Genomic DNA, 19937 nt, shown 5'->3' on the forward strand with positions numbered 1-19937 from the left:
GCGTACGCAAGTACTTTGACTTCATTACTGAAGGAAACATAACCACGGATACTGTGGTTTTGCAGTACACTCAAAGAAAGTGGCTCTAGGTAGAGGGCAAAGAGGAGCGGTGACATAGTACAGCCCTGCTTCACGGATGATCGAATTGGCACAGGCTCTGAGAGGTGACCATTAACAACCAAGCGAGTGGAAAAGTTGTCGTAACAAAGTTGCCCCCCTTTCAGTACAGTTGATCCAACATTTGCACGCTCGAGAATAGAAAATAGAAACGAATGCCGGACATGATCAAATGCCTTCGCAAGGTCAATCTGGAGTAGAGCAAGCTGCTCATAAGAGCTAGAGCAAGATTCGAGAATTGTACGTGCAATATGTATATTATTTTGTATGGAGCGTCCCCTCAAGCCACACGTCTGATGAGCGCCAATGGGAACAGTCATGGCATATTGTAAACGATTTGATAGTACTTTCGCAAAAATTTTGTAGTCCACATTTTCCAACGTGATTGGCCGGTAGCCATCTAATGAGAGCAATGTTTCTTTATCCGTACTCTGGAATTAAGACTGCGTGATTCCTAGTAAAGGACTGAGGAACGACCCCACATCAAAACTTAAAGCGAAGATCTGCAGCAAGACAGGGCTCAACAAAAGGTTTAAATGTTTTGTAAAACTCGCACGATATGCCATCAGGGCCAGGTGTTTTAGAGAAGGGAAATTGGTCAATTGCGTGTTCTATTTCTTCCAACGTGAAAAGATCATTGATAAGAGCACGGTCTTCATTTGATAAAGGCGTTATAAGAGCTTTAAGGTTAGCTAGTAGATCCGAATTAGAGGTAACAGAAGCGCCACTGAAAAGTGTTGCGTAATAGCTCACAAACACAGAGATGCTGTCACACGTTTTCTTACTACGGTGCCATTGGACATCATTCCCGGTATCAATTTGGCAGTAGAATTACGGTGCTCATCAAGTAGAGCTTGTTGCGTAGGGGTTTCAGAGTGCAAAGCACGAATTGTACGAGATTGAACTCGGGCACCCCTGTATCTTTCAGCGTCCTGTATTTGTAGGTCACACTTTACCCTAGTAATTTCGTCTAAATATTGTCACCGACAACAGGGCTAGACGTGACAGACGACGGGACGAAGCTGTACCAGCAGGCAAAGTTCGGCGCACAGCACGCGAGTCAACTTCAGTGTCCTCTTCTTCCAGGCGCAGCAAGAACATGGGGACACCAGGTGGCAATATACTCCAGGTGGCTCACATTCTAATTCATAGAGGTTAAACAAACTCTTAACCAATGTCTTCTCTTGAAGTTTCCTGTAAGATGACCTAACAGACCAAATTTCAATAGCTATCGCTAGCACCTCCTGTTTAAAGAGCTACCATCCAGCAAATATTGGCATGGCACCTGTCAAACACACTTGTAGCTGGGAGCGTGTCCCAAAGGCAAACTCCTGATCATTTACAAGTGAAGAATTTAGCTTCCAAAGCTCCCATTGCGGCCTAAATTTTGAACAGTACGTTCTCCCGAGCCGAGCAACCACCATACAGTGATCAGAAAAGGAAACCGGTACAGTTTCACACAACAAATCACGGGAAATCAGCGTGCAAGAAACATAAATCCTGTCTAGGCGGCGTGGGACCTTCCTACTGAAAAAACTACATGTGAGCTGTACAAGAAAGTGTGAGAGTGAATGAGAATGTATAAGAATATGTGAGGTCTTGGGAGATTAAACGTGGATTTAAGAGAGCACGTAGAGCCACTGCGCAGGAACGCATGAGATTGTACAAGTTCTTGTGAGATTGAACGAGCCCATGAGCGAGCTCACAAGAGCACGCACAGCCACTGTGCAAGGTTGAATGAGAATGAGCTGGTCACGTATTTGTGCGAGCTTGTAGAAGCACATGGAGCCAGTGCGTGAACAGATGCTCTAAGAGAGCATGCAAACTACATGGCCATGTACATGCTTGCATGCTAAAAACTTAGTCGTTGAGACTGTGTAGGTCCTTCCAACATCTAATGATTACTTCATGATTATTTGCGACAGGTACACTTTTTATATTTCGCAATTTTGGTCTTGGCTTGCAGCACATTTTCAACCTTAGTAGAAAAGTGCTTGCTTCCTTTCATTATGCAGAAATCTTTATATGACAACATGCACGCTGAGCAACAACTACTCGACATATCGAGCTCATTGTAAAACAATGTCAAAAGCGAGATATTTCTACTAGATCTAATAGCATCATTTGCTTCTCTTTCAACCATTCATTTCTGAAAGTTGGATGCAGCCATAGATGCACGACAAAGGCTTTGTGCACAACGTTGATGTGTTGCCTGCCAAGTAGATGACGGTCAAACTGGCGATCAAAGTCCCCCTTACATTGTCTTTTGCATATGAATGGAGGCAACGCACTTTAACTGCACACTATTACCACCATCAGGCATCACAAGTTTGTATGAAGAACTGGCTTGGAGTTTCATCTGTAGAAGGAAAAGTAAATGTGATAGCAGAAATGTGAAAGCCAACTCCTGTATTGAACTTCACGAGCTCATATTCACTTGTAAAGACCACAGAAAGACAATTCTCAAACGACTGAACAACACTAACAGATGGAATGGGAGAGAAGATGACAGCAATTCTGCTTTTTTATCTCCCTTACTATATTAGAGCACTGTTCACTCAATTAACTCATTATAACCAACCAGCCTGACTCTCTTTTTCAGCACAAGCATAGGCTGAGCAAAACAACTGCTACAGCCTTTTGAGTTTTGACCTGCGCATCTATATCTATATACACCATTTTTAAGTTTCCTGAGACTATAGCAAACATTTGCTGAACTGCACTACTCTGAATTGAAGCTTTCTGCTGCGTAATGACACTTGCAAATGTTGTCCGTCTCATTGTCAAATAAAAAGAAAAAAAGAAGGGATTGAAACGGTGATCTTAGACTAATGAAGAGATACACAAACCCTACTACTTTATGAGAGGTGATACCAACCTTATGTGTTGCATCTTGAAGCTATGCACACTATATACATGTATACTGAATCATCATATTGGTCTTTTAGATGGCATATTTTTCAGTGTCACTGTAGGCTGCGTCACGCGAGATGTATTGAGGAAAGCTGCACGTGCAACTCCACGAATATATGTTGTGCAGTTTGTACCAGCAGTGCATAATCATTACGCTGCATGGAAAGAGCAGCTTGGTTGCTTTAGCTTCTTTACTGTATGCTGCAGGCCACAGAGATAAGTTGAAATATTTGTATGGCCAGTTTTTTAATTGAAGTAAAGAGCGTGCAAACACCCCACACTGCCTTCACTTGAAGCTTGACCGGTAAGCTTGACCGGTAAGGCTTTCACCCAACTATCCTTGCTTTTGCTATAAGCTACAGGCATTAAAAAATTTCGTCACCAATCAAGAGTTAAACACTGAAGTAGTGAGGCACATATCACACAAGAAATGATCGCTCTCAGGTGATCAGTTTGAGCTGACAGCCATAGATGTGTGGGCGAGCCGTATTGGGCTCGCCCACTGTTCTTTATGGGCGAGAACAATTCAGCATCTTCTGTTTCCAAACAAATCACTTGATCTGTAAAACGCCGTATAGTCTTCCAATATTAACAAACAAACAATTGCCACTGTAACTGTTTATGAACAGGAGTTCTCGCAAGGAACTTGGCAATGAATTTCGGCCTAAGCTCCGATTCGCCGAACCACAGACCGTGGTCAACCTGACATCCATGACAAGCACGCAGTTAGTTTGTCCAGCATCGCGAGAAAAGAAGCGAAACTCACTGTGGTCTTTCGCTAGCACTGCTACATTTCCGAATGTACAAACTACAGGCGCGCATACACGACAAACATGCAGCTTTAGCGCGTAGACGCCCGACATCGTGCTTGCCACTGTACGGCGAGCAGCAAAGTCGTTAAGTCAGCGACTTCCGAAACCGAAACAAGTCGAAACCAGACGAGGCAGCCGAAGCGGATCCAAGTGCTAGCCGTAGCCATTATGAGTTAGTGGCGTCGCGCCTTTTTCTCTTGTGTGCTGCTGGAGCCTTGCTGCTGGCGGCTTCATTCTTTCCAGATATACTAGACACAGAGCGCAACAAAATAGCTCGGGCGATGTGCAGAAGCGTGGTCAAGGTGCGTGCATACCTGTGCAAAACGTGCGCTCGCGTACCTGACAGGTAGTGCGTTTCCTTTGTGCGCTTTCACTGCAAACACTAAGCTGATGACGGGACTATTGGAGGGCGGCCATCACCCGGCATACATTTGACATCTCGGAGTTAAGTTAATTTTCATCTTTCCTGTACATTCTCATAAAAACTTTGCGCAAAACTGATGATGCATGCCAACACAGCGCTAGTTCGCAAACATCAAGACGCGCATGTCCTTATAACATACGGTTGTTTGCTTTTGACGAGGGAAGGGTGAATGCGTTTGCAGTGTCTTGGAAAAGAGACAGTTAGTGCCAGGGGCTGCACGGTCAGAGTAGAATATGCCACAAATCATCACTCGTAAGACCATTGCGGGGTGCACGATGCTGGCGCCTACTGCAGTTCAGCCTTCGGCAAGAATTTAGAATGGGACAGTTCCAAATGCCTCGACCCGGGCCTGATGTTGCGCTGCAGTTGAAGATCCGGCGCTTGTGCAGTTGCAACTACACGGATTGAATAAACGGTAAAACCTACCTGCGTTACAACAGGGCTAGGTCATTATTCTTATGTTCTATAAATATTGCAGAATTTGAGATATGGAGCCGGCGGACATGCGACGGCACTATGGTTCAGCAGCAACCGTACTTAAACTCCATTGTCGAGCCTTGGGTAGTAGAAGGGGAAGAAATGTTTTGAGCTATTTTGAATTTTTTCACCTGTATTGGGCTTGACATTTTCTCTTTCATACTTTGGTCGTGACTGAAGTAATCCCCAAAAACTACTAAGCGCATATAAATGACAGACACCAAACTCAGACATACAGTCCAGAAATGTCAGTAAGGTGTAAGGGTAATTATGCATTCAACAATACCAACAGTATTGATTTTCTTGTTTAATTATTTACAAATGAGGCGAAAAAAAATCTTACTTAGATGCCCCATTGGCATCTTCTCTTATATGAACTGTGAATGAAAATGTGTGCAGTTTTTCCGTACTCAGTATACCACTAATTCATCACAGATGTGGGAATATGAAATTCATGCAGGTTTCAAAATGAAGCGTGCATTCAGAATTCCAAGCAAAACAAGCCTTTGCTTCTTAAAGTATCATTCAGTTGTGGTGTTTTTGTTTAAATTTATGCATGTTTTGTAGAAGCAACTGCAGATGTTGACATGGAATTAGTGTTGTGTCTGGATCTAGATTATTAATGGCTACAACATTTATGAATTGCTTGGTTGCCACATCCTCTTCCAGACATTGTTTGAACAGTCACATCACATTCTGCATTTGGTTTCTTTTTACTCTTTTGCATGGAAGTGTTTCCACTTTAGAGTGCGTAGCCTTTCACAATTCATATATGATTGGGTGAGCATGTTTTGGCATGATAAAAGGTTCGGAAGTTCGAGAGCATTGGCCCTTCATGATGCACAAGGGGCAGACTGCTTACTGCACTGGTACCACTATCTTTCTAGATTCCTAGATATCGCTCATATTTTTATACAGAATACATATTTCTGGTCCGACTCTGCACATTCATCAGTTGACATAATGGGAGCTAGGGACGAACTTTTGCCTTTCTTGGTGCACTGCCCCAATTTCGTTTAAAGAGCCACCACATTTTGTGTAACCAGAGTTGGGGTGCAAATACTGCATGTTCATAGGGTGGTGAGGGAGCAAACTTGGTGGCACTGTGCTATGAACAATATGCTGATGATAGGCTGCCTTTAGACTTACTGGCTTGCATTTCTCGGTGTGTTTTGTAGGTGCGAGGGTTCCATAAGCTGCCACATATGTTGCTTTGATTTGATGTTGAGGTGACTGGCATGATTAAAAAGTCAATGTGATGATCGAAGTTTTCAGAACACTCAGAACATGCTGTGATTGTACTCCTGGCTTAAGTTGCAGACATTGTTTGCTGGTTGTACCTTTGAGAGGAAATCTAGTAGATGAAGCTACGGGCAGAGTGCTTGCTTCGTATTCCAACCTAACCACCCAAACGTCACTGTTTACTGGAAACAGATTGTTCAAGCTTCCAGCCTTCCGCTTGTTTACTCGTACATTGCAGTGAAGCGCATTTACGCCTTGGCACATGACAGGCTCAGGGGCTCGTTCATCGCCATTGTACTAGGTTAGATCTCCAGCTGACTCGAAATGCCTTTTGCCATTGCCGTGAAATAGTGTTTAAAAGAAGGTTCGATGACAGAAATACTGTTTGCTCTCTTAGTAGTTAAAGAAGAGTTAGCATAACATTTCTTACGAGTTACATTACCTGGCATCTCTAGATGCGCGTTGTACCTGCTATGGGCACTGAATTCTTGGCGTGAGATCAGAGGTTCCTGCAGAATTGGAGACTTTTATAATGCTACTTGAATTATGAGCAGATCAAGTTGACAGATGACAAGACTTTAATAATGGTCAATTCCAATCACAGGGTATGATGATTTGCAGCGCATTGTTTTCTGCTCTTTTTGGAGTAACTGTATTCCAAATGCAGATCCGGAACACAGGTCCCATCTTCCCAATGCAGATGTGGAGCGCTTGCTGTGCCAAGATCGGTCCCTGGAGCAGTGGATTGCTCTGACGAAATCAACAGAACCGGCTTGAAGTTTGCTTGAATATTTGTTCAGCTGCACCTTCCATTTCCAGTAGCATGCTCTGCTGTGCTGACTATACCCTCTGTGCTCCATAATAGATTATCATTACTTGCCGCTGCTATGAATGCAAGTTGCTGTCATGAACTAGTGCTGACTCTTGAGGACAGCAAGTCTAAGAGCAGTAGTATTATGCAATATACTTTTTTAAAGACCTCAGCTCGGAGTGTGACTAGAAGACTTTGTGCGGAAACCATATTTATGTGCCATTCATGAACTTAAAGCCATTCCTGAACTCTGAAACAGTGAAAATGGTGAACTGTGACTTCCTTTTATTTGAGAATAGTGCCAAAAAAATCTTACCCTGCTTGCCCGCACTCGGCTATACGAAAGAATGGCATAACCTGTTGAGGTCAATACCATCCCAAGAAGCAGCGGGAGAAATGCAGACCCATTACAGGTTTAAAAACAGCTGGTACGTGTAGACGAAGCACGGGCAAGCACACAGAATAACAGGAAATTCTTCTGTCAGTCCATGGGCACCACCTATTTGTGCTGGCATGAGTTCCAAACGCAGTTGGGACACAATCTGTACAGGAAGCAGGTGCTCTTTTGCGGAGTAGGCAGACCACTTCACTTCTGGGATTGCAACTCACTGTATGTGCAGAGGAAAAGCAGGTGAACGTGTCTCTGCTGGCATATGTCCCATCGCCTGCTGTCATCCCTTTTACTTTCAAATGTGCTAGTGACAGGAATGCTCATAGCACAAGTAGGAGACGCTGATCTGCGCCATTATAAAAATGCCGAGATGTTAGCATGGGTAAACATCTGTTTGCATCACCGCGAAAGTTGCTAAGGCTCAGTTCCATGCACGAGCAGGCTAGTACAATGCGGGCATATGTCAGACAGCTCTTTAGCTATGGGCCTACAGCAACTGCTGCCATACCTTTAATCCACTAACTCTTGACTAAAAAGGCAATATTTTACAAAGATTAAAGTAAATGATAAGAATGACCTTTTTTTTTTAATTTAACAAAGCTGGTGGTCACAGTGAAGAACTCATGCCACGACTGTTAATATGCCTCTACTGCCCCATTTGTAAAGCAAGCATATTGAAATTCTCGAATGAGCATGGTTACAGTAGTGAGCAGCTCTGTTAGATGTGTGTCCGTAAGGGTGGCGCATTGTTTCATTGTTCAAAAGAATTATAAACAATAGGTGGTTTGGAACTTAAAGGGGAAAGAACAGAGAAGCTGGCTGTAGAGGCAGAAATACTGCAAATGGTGAGTGGTGGACAGGTGCCAAGCTGTCCTGATCTGCACTTGGACTTTGCAAGGAGCCTCGTGCTACTCATTAGCCGCAGCTTGGCCATACCCAGCTTATATAAGCTTGGCTTGTACAAAACATGCTTGCAAATATAACCCTCTTCAAGGCTGTCTACACCCTACTGTGGTGGCTTAAAGTGTTTAGGGCATTTGACTAGTGAGCTGGGTGACGCGGGCTCAGTCCAAGCTGGGGTGGTTACATTTCGGTGGTAGCAAAACGCTAAGTCCCCATGTGCTGTACAGTGTCAGTGCACATTGAAAAAGTGCAGATAGTCAAAATTATCCAGAGCTACCTACTATTGCTGACCCTCATTGTCTAAGTTTCTTTGGCATGTTGAACCCTATCATGAAATCAAGGCTGCCTGCTGTTAGCGTTAGTAGATGACCTTCGTAATGCCACAAAGTCTGCCCCTCCTCACCACTTTCCGAAATTTCGTTGTTTTCAACTCAACTCAGGTTACTTACAGTTTGATGACCCCTTGTTCTGAAACACTAGCAGTTGACGAACTCACTCCCATACAGTGAACACTGAGAAAAGTGCTGATTTGGTCATAAAAGTTTTTTTTTCATGAGAATTTGGTCATGGGAGTGCGTTCGTCAACTGCTAGTGTTTCAGAAAAAGGGGTCATCAAACTGTAAGTAACCTGAGTTGAGTTGAAAACAACGAAATTTCGGAGAGTGGTGAGGAGGGGCAGACTGCGGCAGTACGAAGGTCATCTACTAACGCTAACAGTAGGCAGCCTTGATTTGATGATAGGGTTCAACATGCGGAAGAAACTTACCATTCAAAAGTCATCTGCTCAAATGTTCATGTGACAAGCTAGGTAGCTTAATAGATGGCTTGGATATGATATCAGAAGTGCTATGATGGTGAACTATGCTTAGTGTCTGCAATACCTTTATGATGAATGTGGTGAATGCAGATTAGACATTTTTCTCCACTTTTAATTCACCAGTGGGTGCCTGGTGAGTTGTCAGTGCAAGCTATTGATAGTTTCACTTTCTTCATGCAGTTTACATAGCTGTGGAATCTTCACAATAGCAGAAGCATTATATTTATGGTTCACTAACTACTGTTTTTTTAAATATAAAATAAGTAATTACGCTGTCAGCCACCCTTGAGTGCAGCGTGCTATTCACCTGGACGGCATAGACATTTTAATCATGTCATACCCCTGTGTTACTTTCAGTTTTCAGTTCTACAAGTCTTGATCACGGTAGCACATCACTATACTCGGGGATAACTGTGGCTATGCAGCTGAAGTTAGGCAGGAAGGAGGAGGCAACATACCTCTTTCCTCTTGCCATGTAGAGTGGATTACTTCCGCCCTAGTGACCTTGCATTAACTCTCCAACTTCCTCCCTTCACTTCAACCCAGTACACTCCTAGCCCAAATAGTGAGCAAATCACTCTTCACGGCAAGGGGACCGAAACTTTTCTCCTTTCCTTTCGTCCCTCGGCTCGGCTGCATAGCCCCAAATCATTGTCCCCATGTACAGCAAGATTCAATGCCACATTTCTTCTCAGTGTCAGAGCACCCTCTGCTTGCTCTGTACCACCCTTGCAGCAGCCCAGTGTTTTGTTGACCACAGAAAATCATGTTTGTGCAATCTGTGTTGGCATGGAGAGCTGCATATCTGAGCCAACTTTCATGCTTTATGATGAGGCTCTCATTGATTCGCTTTAAGTTTCATGAAACGGGGTCATGTGTCTTGATTAGTGTCACATGAAGTAAAATTTCACTGACTAAAATACAATCATAAGGATGGCAATTTGGGTGAGTTGGTAAGGCGTCATCTTAAAAGTAGCAGCAAGAATAAACAAGGACGTGAAAAGCAAGCAGATGCTAACTCGCAACAAAAGTTTATTGATGCAAATAAGAGATATATAATGCCAAGCAATACTGCAAACCACTCAATAACCATTAAGCAGACAGCAAAACATGAATCACTAAAACTTCCGAACGGTTTCATTTGAGTAGATATAGGTAGAAGTCAACTTGGCTGTGCATTGTAAAGAATGCACTGGTTGCTTTCAGTTTCTTTCTGCTGCGCACATTCTGGCTGTCATCCATTGCAAATCAGCTGGGAAAAAATTGAAGCTAGACACATTTTACAACTAGGTAATGAATGTGTTAGTGAACCATCCATCGTTTTACCATGCAGTGAGTTGGGTTTCTAGATAGGGAACTGTTCTTAAATTTTAGTGATTCATGTCTTGCTTTTTGCTTATCAGTGATTGAGTGGTTTGCGTTGTTGCTCCACTTCTTTATATCTTTCATGTGTGCTTCAATATACATTAGTTGTAAGTTAGTGCCCATATTGTCTCCTTTTATACCCTTGTTTTTTCTTGCTGCTTCTTTCAAGATAAAATACAATCTTTGCTACTTCGGTCATAAAATGAATTTTAATGAAGTTCCACATCTCTTAGAAAAGTAGTATTGTAGTTGCAGGAATGTATTAGGCCCTGCAGTACCAATTAGGATGTTTGCTCGATGTAAAGCATAAAGAAAGGGAGCGCTTGTCTGGTCTCGAACCTAGTGGGAACATGTGGATTATGGATAGGCTGGTAAAATGCACTTGCAGTTAAAGTAAAATAAATGCTTTTTTATTTGTAACTAGGGGCACTGTGAATCCTGACTTGCTCTTTTGCTAGGCTGGCGATGAGATGGAGTGAAAGGAGTTATTTTATTTCACTGTTGGTATGTCTCGGGTGATGTCAACATTGTTTCTTCTCTGGCATTGTAAGCAATTGCCCTTCAACTAATTGAATCCCAAAGTGAAATTCTGAATTTAAAAAATAATAATTTAGCATTATTTAGCAGGCAGAGGCAAATTTCATGCAGTGACCTGCACCAGCATGTCGTGCACCATTTCAAGAAAAACAAACAGTATTGTGGTGTTCCTACTCTGTGCCTTTATTTCTTGCTCACAAAGCCTCTGCATATACGTGTTGCACTATATTACGTTTTCACTAATTTGTTGGGTCATGGTACTTTTTACCTTGCAGCAAGTTCCATGTGGCTTCGTAAGCAATGGCTCCTTCAAGTTCTATACCCTTTGCCGGAATTGTGCTGTGCTGTGGTGGGCAAGAAGCAGGACATTGATGTAAGTACTGAAGACATCCTTCAGTATGTGTAGTTTTTTATTTGCCTAACCCACTACTGAATTTGTGACCCCTCATGTTTATTTTGACATTTAGGTTTCTTCAGTGTTTTCTTTGCTTGCTGCCGTTGCTTACTGGCTATGACATTTGGCTGTTGAGTTTGAGAATGCGGAGTGAAATGGTGCCTGTGGCCTGTTGATAGAGGCAAAATGCAAATTTGCCCACATTTGGTGCCACTGCATAGTTTGAAGAACTTTTGTGGAAGAGGACTATGGAAATTAAACCAGAGCCCTCCTTCATGATGTCTCTCATAGCTCATGCTCAGCTTTAGGGTAATAAAAGGACATTGAGGACAAGCTGAAGCTGGCTTTTATTATAAATTACTGCATTCTATCCACTAAAGTGCTACTTACTGAAAATGCTAGCTTATTTTAAGATAGGAAAAGCCAGAAGTTTTGAAACAGATGTCATTACCAGCTGATTTTATAAGTTCGACATGATGCATCCATACTTTATTGGGCACAGGCCCCAGAGGCTGGGCTGGTACGCTGTTCCCTTCAATATGATGATCATGGAGTGTGGTTTACACAGGCCTTTGATATCATTGTGTACCCTTGGTTTTCAAGAACTATTTCAAGGAGCTTTGGAACTCCTGAAATTATTTGCTTCTTAAAATTCTCAAAAAAAATTCCATGGTTTTTCTCTAAAAGCGATCCTACAAAAACTAAAAGTGCACTTCAGAGGGAACAATCGAAGAGAGCATGAGCCTATATAATATAAACCCAAAGTGACAGCCTGGCATGTGCCCAGACCAGAGTTACAGGTGGCTCTCTTTTTCGCAGTTGCCACCTCTCTTGTCCCTATTTAATTTTTCTTTTTTTCAGCATGTCTGTCTTTGTTTTTCTATATTTCACACAACATTTATGCAAAACTGCTGTGAATAAAATTTTCTCAAATTGGAACTGCTTGAAGACCTCTCTGGAGGGTTATTTTTTTGGACTTCCTGTCTTCGACTAGACCTGTTGATGGCTGCGTTCTTATAAATCACCTCCGACAAATTTCCTCTCTAAAAGGCCCACCGCACTTTTTTGGTAGCTAAACTTAGTGCGAATACATTTTGTATGTAAAGTGAAAAGAGAAAAGAGGGGAGTGTTATTGATAATACTATGCTATATGTAATCATAGACCTTGAATGAAGTATGGAGTTTTTCTGGCAGAATATTTCTGCAATGCTTCTCTGCTCAGCGCAAACCCCTTCACTGTGGCGGCCAAACCTGCTTTGGGGGCAGAAATAGGCAGCTGCCAGGAGACATTTCCTGTGACAATGACCACATCCATTACCTGCTCCACTCAGTAAGAAAATTCATAACCCTCCCTACCCCCACTTCCGCCCCTTCTGGTTTTCAATAGTGAAGGCATGCTCCTCGTCAGATTCGTGCATTACATGAGGTTTGATACAGAAATATTAAGTTTTGCACCCAACTTCTGGCCCGAATGGAATTTGGAGGATATTTTTCCATGTCTTCAGTTCGGAATCACGTCATACATAAGTGACATAGCCTATATGTTACGTACACATATCTTGTGAAGTTTGTATTCTTTTTTTTCTTGAGAGAGAAGCGCTGCTCAGTCAAAAGACATGATGCAGGGGAATTTAGAGTGAGCGCCGATTCTTTGCGTTTGCAATCTTTTGCTTAGCTTTCATTCTTTTTCTTCCGGTGGTTTAGCGGGTGTGCTGGTATTCGAGCAATGCAAGGACATGGAGTCAAGATTCTGCTTCTTCACAGTGCGCTGCAGGAATTGTGCATTTGTTTTCCTCATTGTAATGAAAACATGCAAGGCTAGTGCATGAGTTACTTGCACACACGCACGCCACACATATGCTGTTTTGCAGTGGCAGAAAAGAAAACTGTCAAGACTGAGAGCATCTTCTATGAGCACATAAACGTTGGTGTTTGAAATTAAGCTGTAAATTCATAAAAGATGTGGCTTAGCTTATGAACCAACAATTTTCCAGCACTATCGTTTCACACAACGGGTTTAACTTAAGGTACAAAGGTGGCCGATCGAGCCCTGTGCTCTAACGCGCTGCGCACAGAATCAATCAAATCTTGAGCGCTCCCTATACTGCTGCTCAGGCCAAAGCAACCCAAACCTCGTTAAAACAAAAGTGACGTGACTATGTCACTCCTGCATGTCCTGCATGGGTATTTTTTTTTTCATTCTGATGGGAGGGAGTGAGAAAAGGGTTGCCTGGTCTGCGCGGGAAGGACGCAAGGGTGCTGAGATGTTGGCCGTCCTTTAAAACGAATGGCGGTTTTGAAGGGGGAGTGGAGGTAATGGGAGGGGAGTCTAGCTCCTGCGAGCTAAGCGCACAGCAGTATGCATGCTTTCTTTTTTTTATTTAGCAGTGCAGAAAGGATGAAAGAATCGAAGAGGGGTAGGGAAAGGCTGGCCAATGCATGCGGCACGGTTTCAAGTGAGTGATGGCTTGGAGCTGCCTCGGCAAAGCACAAAGCAGTATGCACGTTTGCTTTTTTTTTTGTAGCACCGACGATTTGAATGCTTCTGTGTCCGCACATGGACCGGCTTTGCACCTTGAGTTCAGCCTCTCATGTGATACAAGCCTAAGTCGCTTCGGGGCGTTAAACCCCATAAAGCAAACCTTATGTGAAACACCTTGTATAATTCCATTGCTTATTCCAAACGTCAAAGAGTTTACGTGCCCTTTAGAAGATGCTCTGTCTTGACAGAGTTACTTTTTTTGCGCCACTACAAAACTGCGTGTGTATGGGCGCGTATGGGCGTGCGTGTGTGGAAATAACACTCACTCTGGTACTCAATATATATGCCGCCCCGCACTCGACAATTACTCTTGCACATTTTTTTTTAGACTGCAGAAAGCAAACGCATCATCCCTGCGGCATGCTGCGAAAAAGCAGACTCACGACTCCAGAATCCCCGCATCGCATTGCATACCAGCCGCCCCACCAAACTATCGAAAGAAACAGAACGAAAACAAAAAATTACAAACGCACAGAATTGGTGCGCACTACACTCCCGCGCATCGCGTCTTTTGACTGAGCAGCATGCCTCTAAAAAAAATCTAGGAGATATGACATATAGGCTACATCACCCATGTGTCACGTGACTGTGCACCTAGGACGTGCAAAAATATTCTCCCACAAGGATTTTGCTATATAAGAAAGGTGATGCATTGAGTTTTGCAAAGGGTTCAAGTAGGTCATTGTGCTCCTACTTTCACCCTGCCGATTCAAGGGTTGAGAGGCACTTAAGAGCACGATTACCTACTGTAATCTGTATGATCTCTAATGGGCCAGGTGCAGCAGACAGCTTGTGAGATTGAGTATAGTGACAGGAAATCTTCACTTATAAGAATACATTCACTTCAACTCCACGCAGCCCTGAATGCTTGCTTTTCATTTATTGGCAGCTATGTGACCTTGAGCGCTCATAGACTGGCACTCAACTTGTAAACACTTGACATCTTATCATTTTCCCTCTCTTTTACAAGCTTTTTACTAAAGTGGATACAGTGAGTATGCACAGATCTGTTCTCTGAAGCATTGGCTGAGTGACAGCCCAGGTCAACCCTGGTTAACTTAGAACTTCTGGCACATTATTTTTTCTAGGTATGGCTTTGGCATCCCTCCTGACACCCCAGCTTCTGATACCAAGTATGCATAATCATGGTCTATCACTAACGCCAGTGCTGTAATTGATCATCACATACTTCTGTGGTGCTGCACATTTTAAGTTGTCACTGTATATGAGCAGTGTTTCACAACCTGCTTAGTGCTGAGCTACGGCACAAATTTGAGGACTAATAGCAAGTTTGCTCTGCTTGGTGGCTTCCACAGACAAAGACACACTTGTGGGGAAGGCACGTTGCGTACATACCTGCAGCCAACCCTTCCGATTTTCTTGAAGACTTCAACTTTTTGACCAAGCTTTCTGATTGCACGATCACTGCCCTAAATCTTCCGATAAAGGGTTTCTGCCTGCAAAGAATGGCTTTTGCGGAACCGGCACCAAAGAATCAGCAGCCGCATTATAATTTCGGGCATCTCCATCAGAGGCCACACTAGCACCATCGGCATCATTGGCTAAGCAGGAAATCAATCAAAGCAGACTTTAGCCGAGCAAGAGTAGGTGTCGCTGGCTGCGAAAGCAGTTGGTGTACTGCGTTTCCTGTAGGCAGCAATGCACAGCTAATGCAGCCACAGTAGATATAGATGCTCTGCTGGCTTTGCTTTCAATCTCAGCGAAGGGCAGCCACTCAGTGTGCTTGAGGTTAAAGGCTTTGCCCAAGTGTCATGTTATCTGATCCTTCTTATTGAGCTCAGCAGCATGCCTTATGTTACCAAGCTGCTCTATGCTCAACAATGGCGTGATTGCTCTTCTTTCGGAACCAACGCCACCAACAACGGTCACGGACGAAATTACGTGTAAAAGGGCTAGTTACGGTTTTACATTAAAAAACTTAAACAGCGCTTCGATGGTGCTGAGAGAAAACTGGTGGTGGGCATGCAGATCAGTTTTGCGTTGGCTATAGAGACGTAGCGAGAACGCTCGGTGGCGGCCTGCAGATATGTCGACAGCCGCACACCTTTAGACATGCATTGCATGCTTGCTGCTGCATGTGTTTATTCTTAGGATGTTTAGATTAGGACGCATCATACACTGCCTGGAAATAGCCGCTTCCTCCCCTTTTTGTAAACAAACGCTGCGCCCCCCCCCCATTTTTGGTCTTAGCAAGTACGTATAAAGGAAGCTGGGGCCACAAGTAGTGCGATTGAACCTTGTGAACAATGTCAACATATGTGGTGATATTGTTCAGGCGCCCTCGAGAGCACTTTGAAAGTGCTCTCAGACAAGCGGGTGCCCTCCAGTGGTAGAGCAGGAGAAGAATCGCTGGCTTCCAATGGTAGAGGAGGAGGTCTTTTCTTTCGCTGAGAGCACTTGAATGCACTCCCAGCTGTTCCCTCATCTAAAGCGGGTGTAGAGGAAGTCACATGACATAAGGCGTTGTATCCGCGCCATCTTTTTTTTTCTCGAGTCTGTGATGCTCTAAATGGGAGCTGCAAAGCATTGCTCAGGTTTGAGAGTCATTGCTGGCATCGAAAGGATCAAAGGAGGCAGATCGCCGCGCTGTGAGAACAAAGGCATGCAAAGCAAGCAGTTCTAAACGGCGTGTTTGCTTCTCTTCGGGTTGCAACTGCTGCTACTGCGGGCAGGCGGAGAATGCTGGGGAGGGAAGTGCGGTCACAATGGTTGTGGCGCGCTGCTCTCGACACGCAGAGAGCGTTCACCCTCGCTCGGCGTGCTCCTGTACTTCTCTGTACTGCTCGGCGCCTCTGCTCTCGTCCCCCCAACCGAATGGGCCATAAGGCGAAAATTTGACCCGGAAAGTGCATGCCACTATGTGTAACATGCTCATCTTCTAATGTCAAGTCCTTGTGAACAGCATCCACAAGCTGCCTCAAGAGTCACAGGCTAGTAGGCTGTGGCGGCCGCTTTTCGATGGAGACTAAAAGCAAGGCGCCCATGTGCGGTGCGACATCAGTGCACGTTAAAGAACTCCAGGTAGTTGAAATTTCTTAAGTACTCCACTACAGCATTTCTCATAGTCTGAGTCGCCTTTGGACATTAAAAAAAAGTCACAGCCTAGTAAAATGTGTTTTGCAGACTGCATGAACAAGGCAACTGTGAAAAATGGCTGAAAACAATTCACATCTACCAACATTCAATGCCAGTGACATATGGCTCATGTGGAACAGGATTTAGGCATTAAGGACTTCTCGAACTGCTGTGAACTCTAGTGACCTAGTTGCATATTTGCCCTCTGAGTGCTCAGCGGCGAGCGTTGAGCACATGTGAGGTGCAAAAAAGCCTGTTATAGCGCATGCACCCGAGCTAACAAATTTGACTTTCCAGAAGCAAATGCCACTCTGTTTCCAAGCAAGCTAGGAGTTATAATTTTAAGCGCACTTGAAACGTCATGCCTTCCACCAACTGCAAATATCTCTCCACAGCTAAAAAGATAGAATTGACCCCCCCTCTTCAGCACTGCATCTAGACATACAGGTATATTTGGAGCAATCAGAAAGCCATTGATGTGAGCAGCACAGGTGTTCCATGGCACAACTGCACCTCCGGTATCTCGCTGTCTTCCTATTTACAATATGACATTCCCCACGATTGCACCACTGTCCACAGTGGTTCACAGAAACCACTGCACATGCTTCATTTGCTGTTAGCCATCAAATGCTTTCTGCAACCTGGCACTCGGCATGCTCTGAAATGTTGCTAAGGTATCCGGTGATGACTTGAAATGTGCCTACACCACAGTAGCGTAATGCGATGATCAACTACAGCATTGAAATCAGCAACTGACGATAGTTATCCATGCTCAACGTCAGCCGCAGAAACTTAGGACTTAGGAGGCTTTTCTTGGTCGTACTTGAAACGATGTTTCAGTATTTTCGAGTCAGATTGAGGTTCTCGGAGCGAATGCTTCAGAGAGTGGGTCTGTGAAATGAAAGGCTTGGTATGCAGTAGAACGAAGTCTGCACAGTGTGTGAAAGCTGCGATGCCCCATGTTTGCAAGCGGAAGTCAAGGTATCCCCGTAGTAGTGTCATTGCCACTTATAGATGCTCTGTTTTCTCATGCACTCGAGGAGCAATTCAAGTGGAGCTTCATTTAAAAAAAGGGGGCCTCGAGGACCTCTTGGAGTAAATGTGTTAATCAAGGCACGTTTATGAATATCAGTTAACCTGATCCCTATGCACTGTTTTCACTGCGTCGGATGGTTAGGATATTTCTCAAGACTTTATTTGAAGGAAGGCTGAGGGGCCGTCATGAATCCTAACCAAGCTTTTAGTGAACTTGGGGGGAGTTGTGCCACTTCTACGTGGCATTCTCGATCACCATTGAAAGATTCCATCATCTCACTGTAAGCTCTTGCACCCCGCTGTTTCCATCGATAATTCGCTGCTGGGCTCAAATAATACTCGTGCACTTTTGGAGAGGTGTTATCAACTGTTTTTGTACAAGTTGCAATGATGATATACTTTCCGCACTGTTCTGTGTGCAATTTTGTTTTCCTTCTATGATCATATATGTAGGATTGCATAATCTTTCATTGCAGGTTGGGTTTGATTCCTTAGCCCTGTGTGCTAAGCCATATCCTAGAATACACACTTCTATTTCTTAAAGGCCATTTAAATCTCCAGTTTAGCACTGTTCTGTTCACTCTAGCTATTGTAGCTTTCCGTGAAGCAGTGCTCAAATGTCTTTGATTGATAGGATATGGTTCAAAGACCCTTGAAATATCTGTTCGACTAAGGTATTAGATTGTGACATGGACTGATGCTGAACAGCCTGTATTCTTGTGTCAGTTCCTCATATTTCTGTAGTTCAGAATCGAATCTTTTTGAATTGTTATCAATTAATAATAGAGCACCTACTTACCCCTTTCTCAGAATGTTTTGTAACGACATCAGCTGAATTTTCGGATTTTGGAATATAGTCCTGCCTTTTTTTTTGCATTTTGCAGACGTCGCACAGTGAAAACCTGTATCCAAGCTCGTATCCAACAGGCCAAGAGCAGCTGAAGAAGGAAACCTGCATCTAAGCTCGAACCTGGTGGACCGAAAGCAGATGTTTTGTGACCACGGTGTATCAGCCAATAAAGCCAATAGAGGTGACAACATGTATCTTTTGGAAGCTTGCATCCTTTGCACTTGGGACTCATCTCATGGAGAGCATCATTTCTGCAAAACATTTTGTGTCATAACTGTAGCAGACACTGATTGAGGCCTTGCACAAGGCCTTAAGCTGGCATATTACTATTATGCACAACACAAACATGAGGTGTGACGTAGGAGCCTTGCAACCATGCAGAGTATCACCATAGCATGGTAGCATTCCCATGCCGAATGTCTCATTGTCTGAGATCAGACTAATGTATTGCACCTTCAGAGTGCACTCATTCCTTGCACTAAGTGAGTGCCCACATCCGTGCACTCTGAAGGTTGATAGCTATGCACAAATTTTGCCGCACACACACGGGTACAAAAGTCCTCACAGTGTGCACGCCTTCGCGCCGTGAGCACGTCGCACGTTCCCCTACCGTGCACACGTCGCACGTCCTCGCATTGCAAACCCTCGCATCGCACACCCTCGAATTGCACACCCTTGCGTCGCACATCCTCGCGTCGCACATCCTTGCATCGCACATTCTCGCATCGCACATCTTCGCATCGCACAACCTCGCGCTTTGCGGATCGATAACCACGCACAGATAACCACTCAGAGCCTCGCACAATATTTTCAGTAGGGCTCCCCTGGATAAGCGTGAATAGTGTAGTTGCATGACATGAGGCACCTGTATTAATGAGTCCTGAGTCATCTATAACACGCGACAACACTTCACCACTTCTGTTTCTGTGTACACTAGGCCCAGCACGATCATTCAGGTAACATACACAATTAAAGTCTCCCATTAGCACAACATTCATATCACAATCTAGGAGGTTAGCCATAGCTTCAAACATAGCAACACGCTCAGCAGCACTGTTAAACGCATAAATATTGATAAGTCTCCATGGCTTCCCGTGGAGCAAAAATCACAGCTTATTAGCCGCCCTTCAGAGTCAGTATAGTAAAATAACGCCGAATAAGGGAGAGCCTTTCGCAGAAACAAGAAGCAACCCGCCGCAAAACCAATAGCA

The 19937-nt window shown here is 44.0% G+C and overlaps 1 long non-coding RNA gene across 1 annotated transcript in view; it reads left to right on the forward strand.

Annotated features, from left to right (window-relative positions):
- Nucleotides 1-18906, forward strand: part of LOC146194877 (uncharacterized) — a 38571-nt gene extending 19665 nt beyond the window's left edge. The window contains exons 2-3 of the long non-coding RNA XR_014705503.1: nucleotides 11085-11182; nucleotides 18761-18906. This is a non-coding gene — a long non-coding RNA (uncharacterized LOC146194877). The remainder of the gene's footprint in view (nucleotides 1-11084; nucleotides 11183-18760) is intronic.
- Nucleotides 18907-19937: the final 1031 nt, after the last annotated feature.

The sequence above is a fragment of the Amblyomma maculatum genome, chromosome 3 (assembly GCF_055883805.1).
Source record: "Amblyomma maculatum isolate TAMU_Amacu chromosome 3, ASM5588380v1, whole genome shotgun sequence".
In the NCBI taxonomy this organism is placed as follows: Eukaryota; Metazoa; Arthropoda; class Arachnida; order Ixodida; family Ixodidae; genus Amblyomma; species Amblyomma maculatum.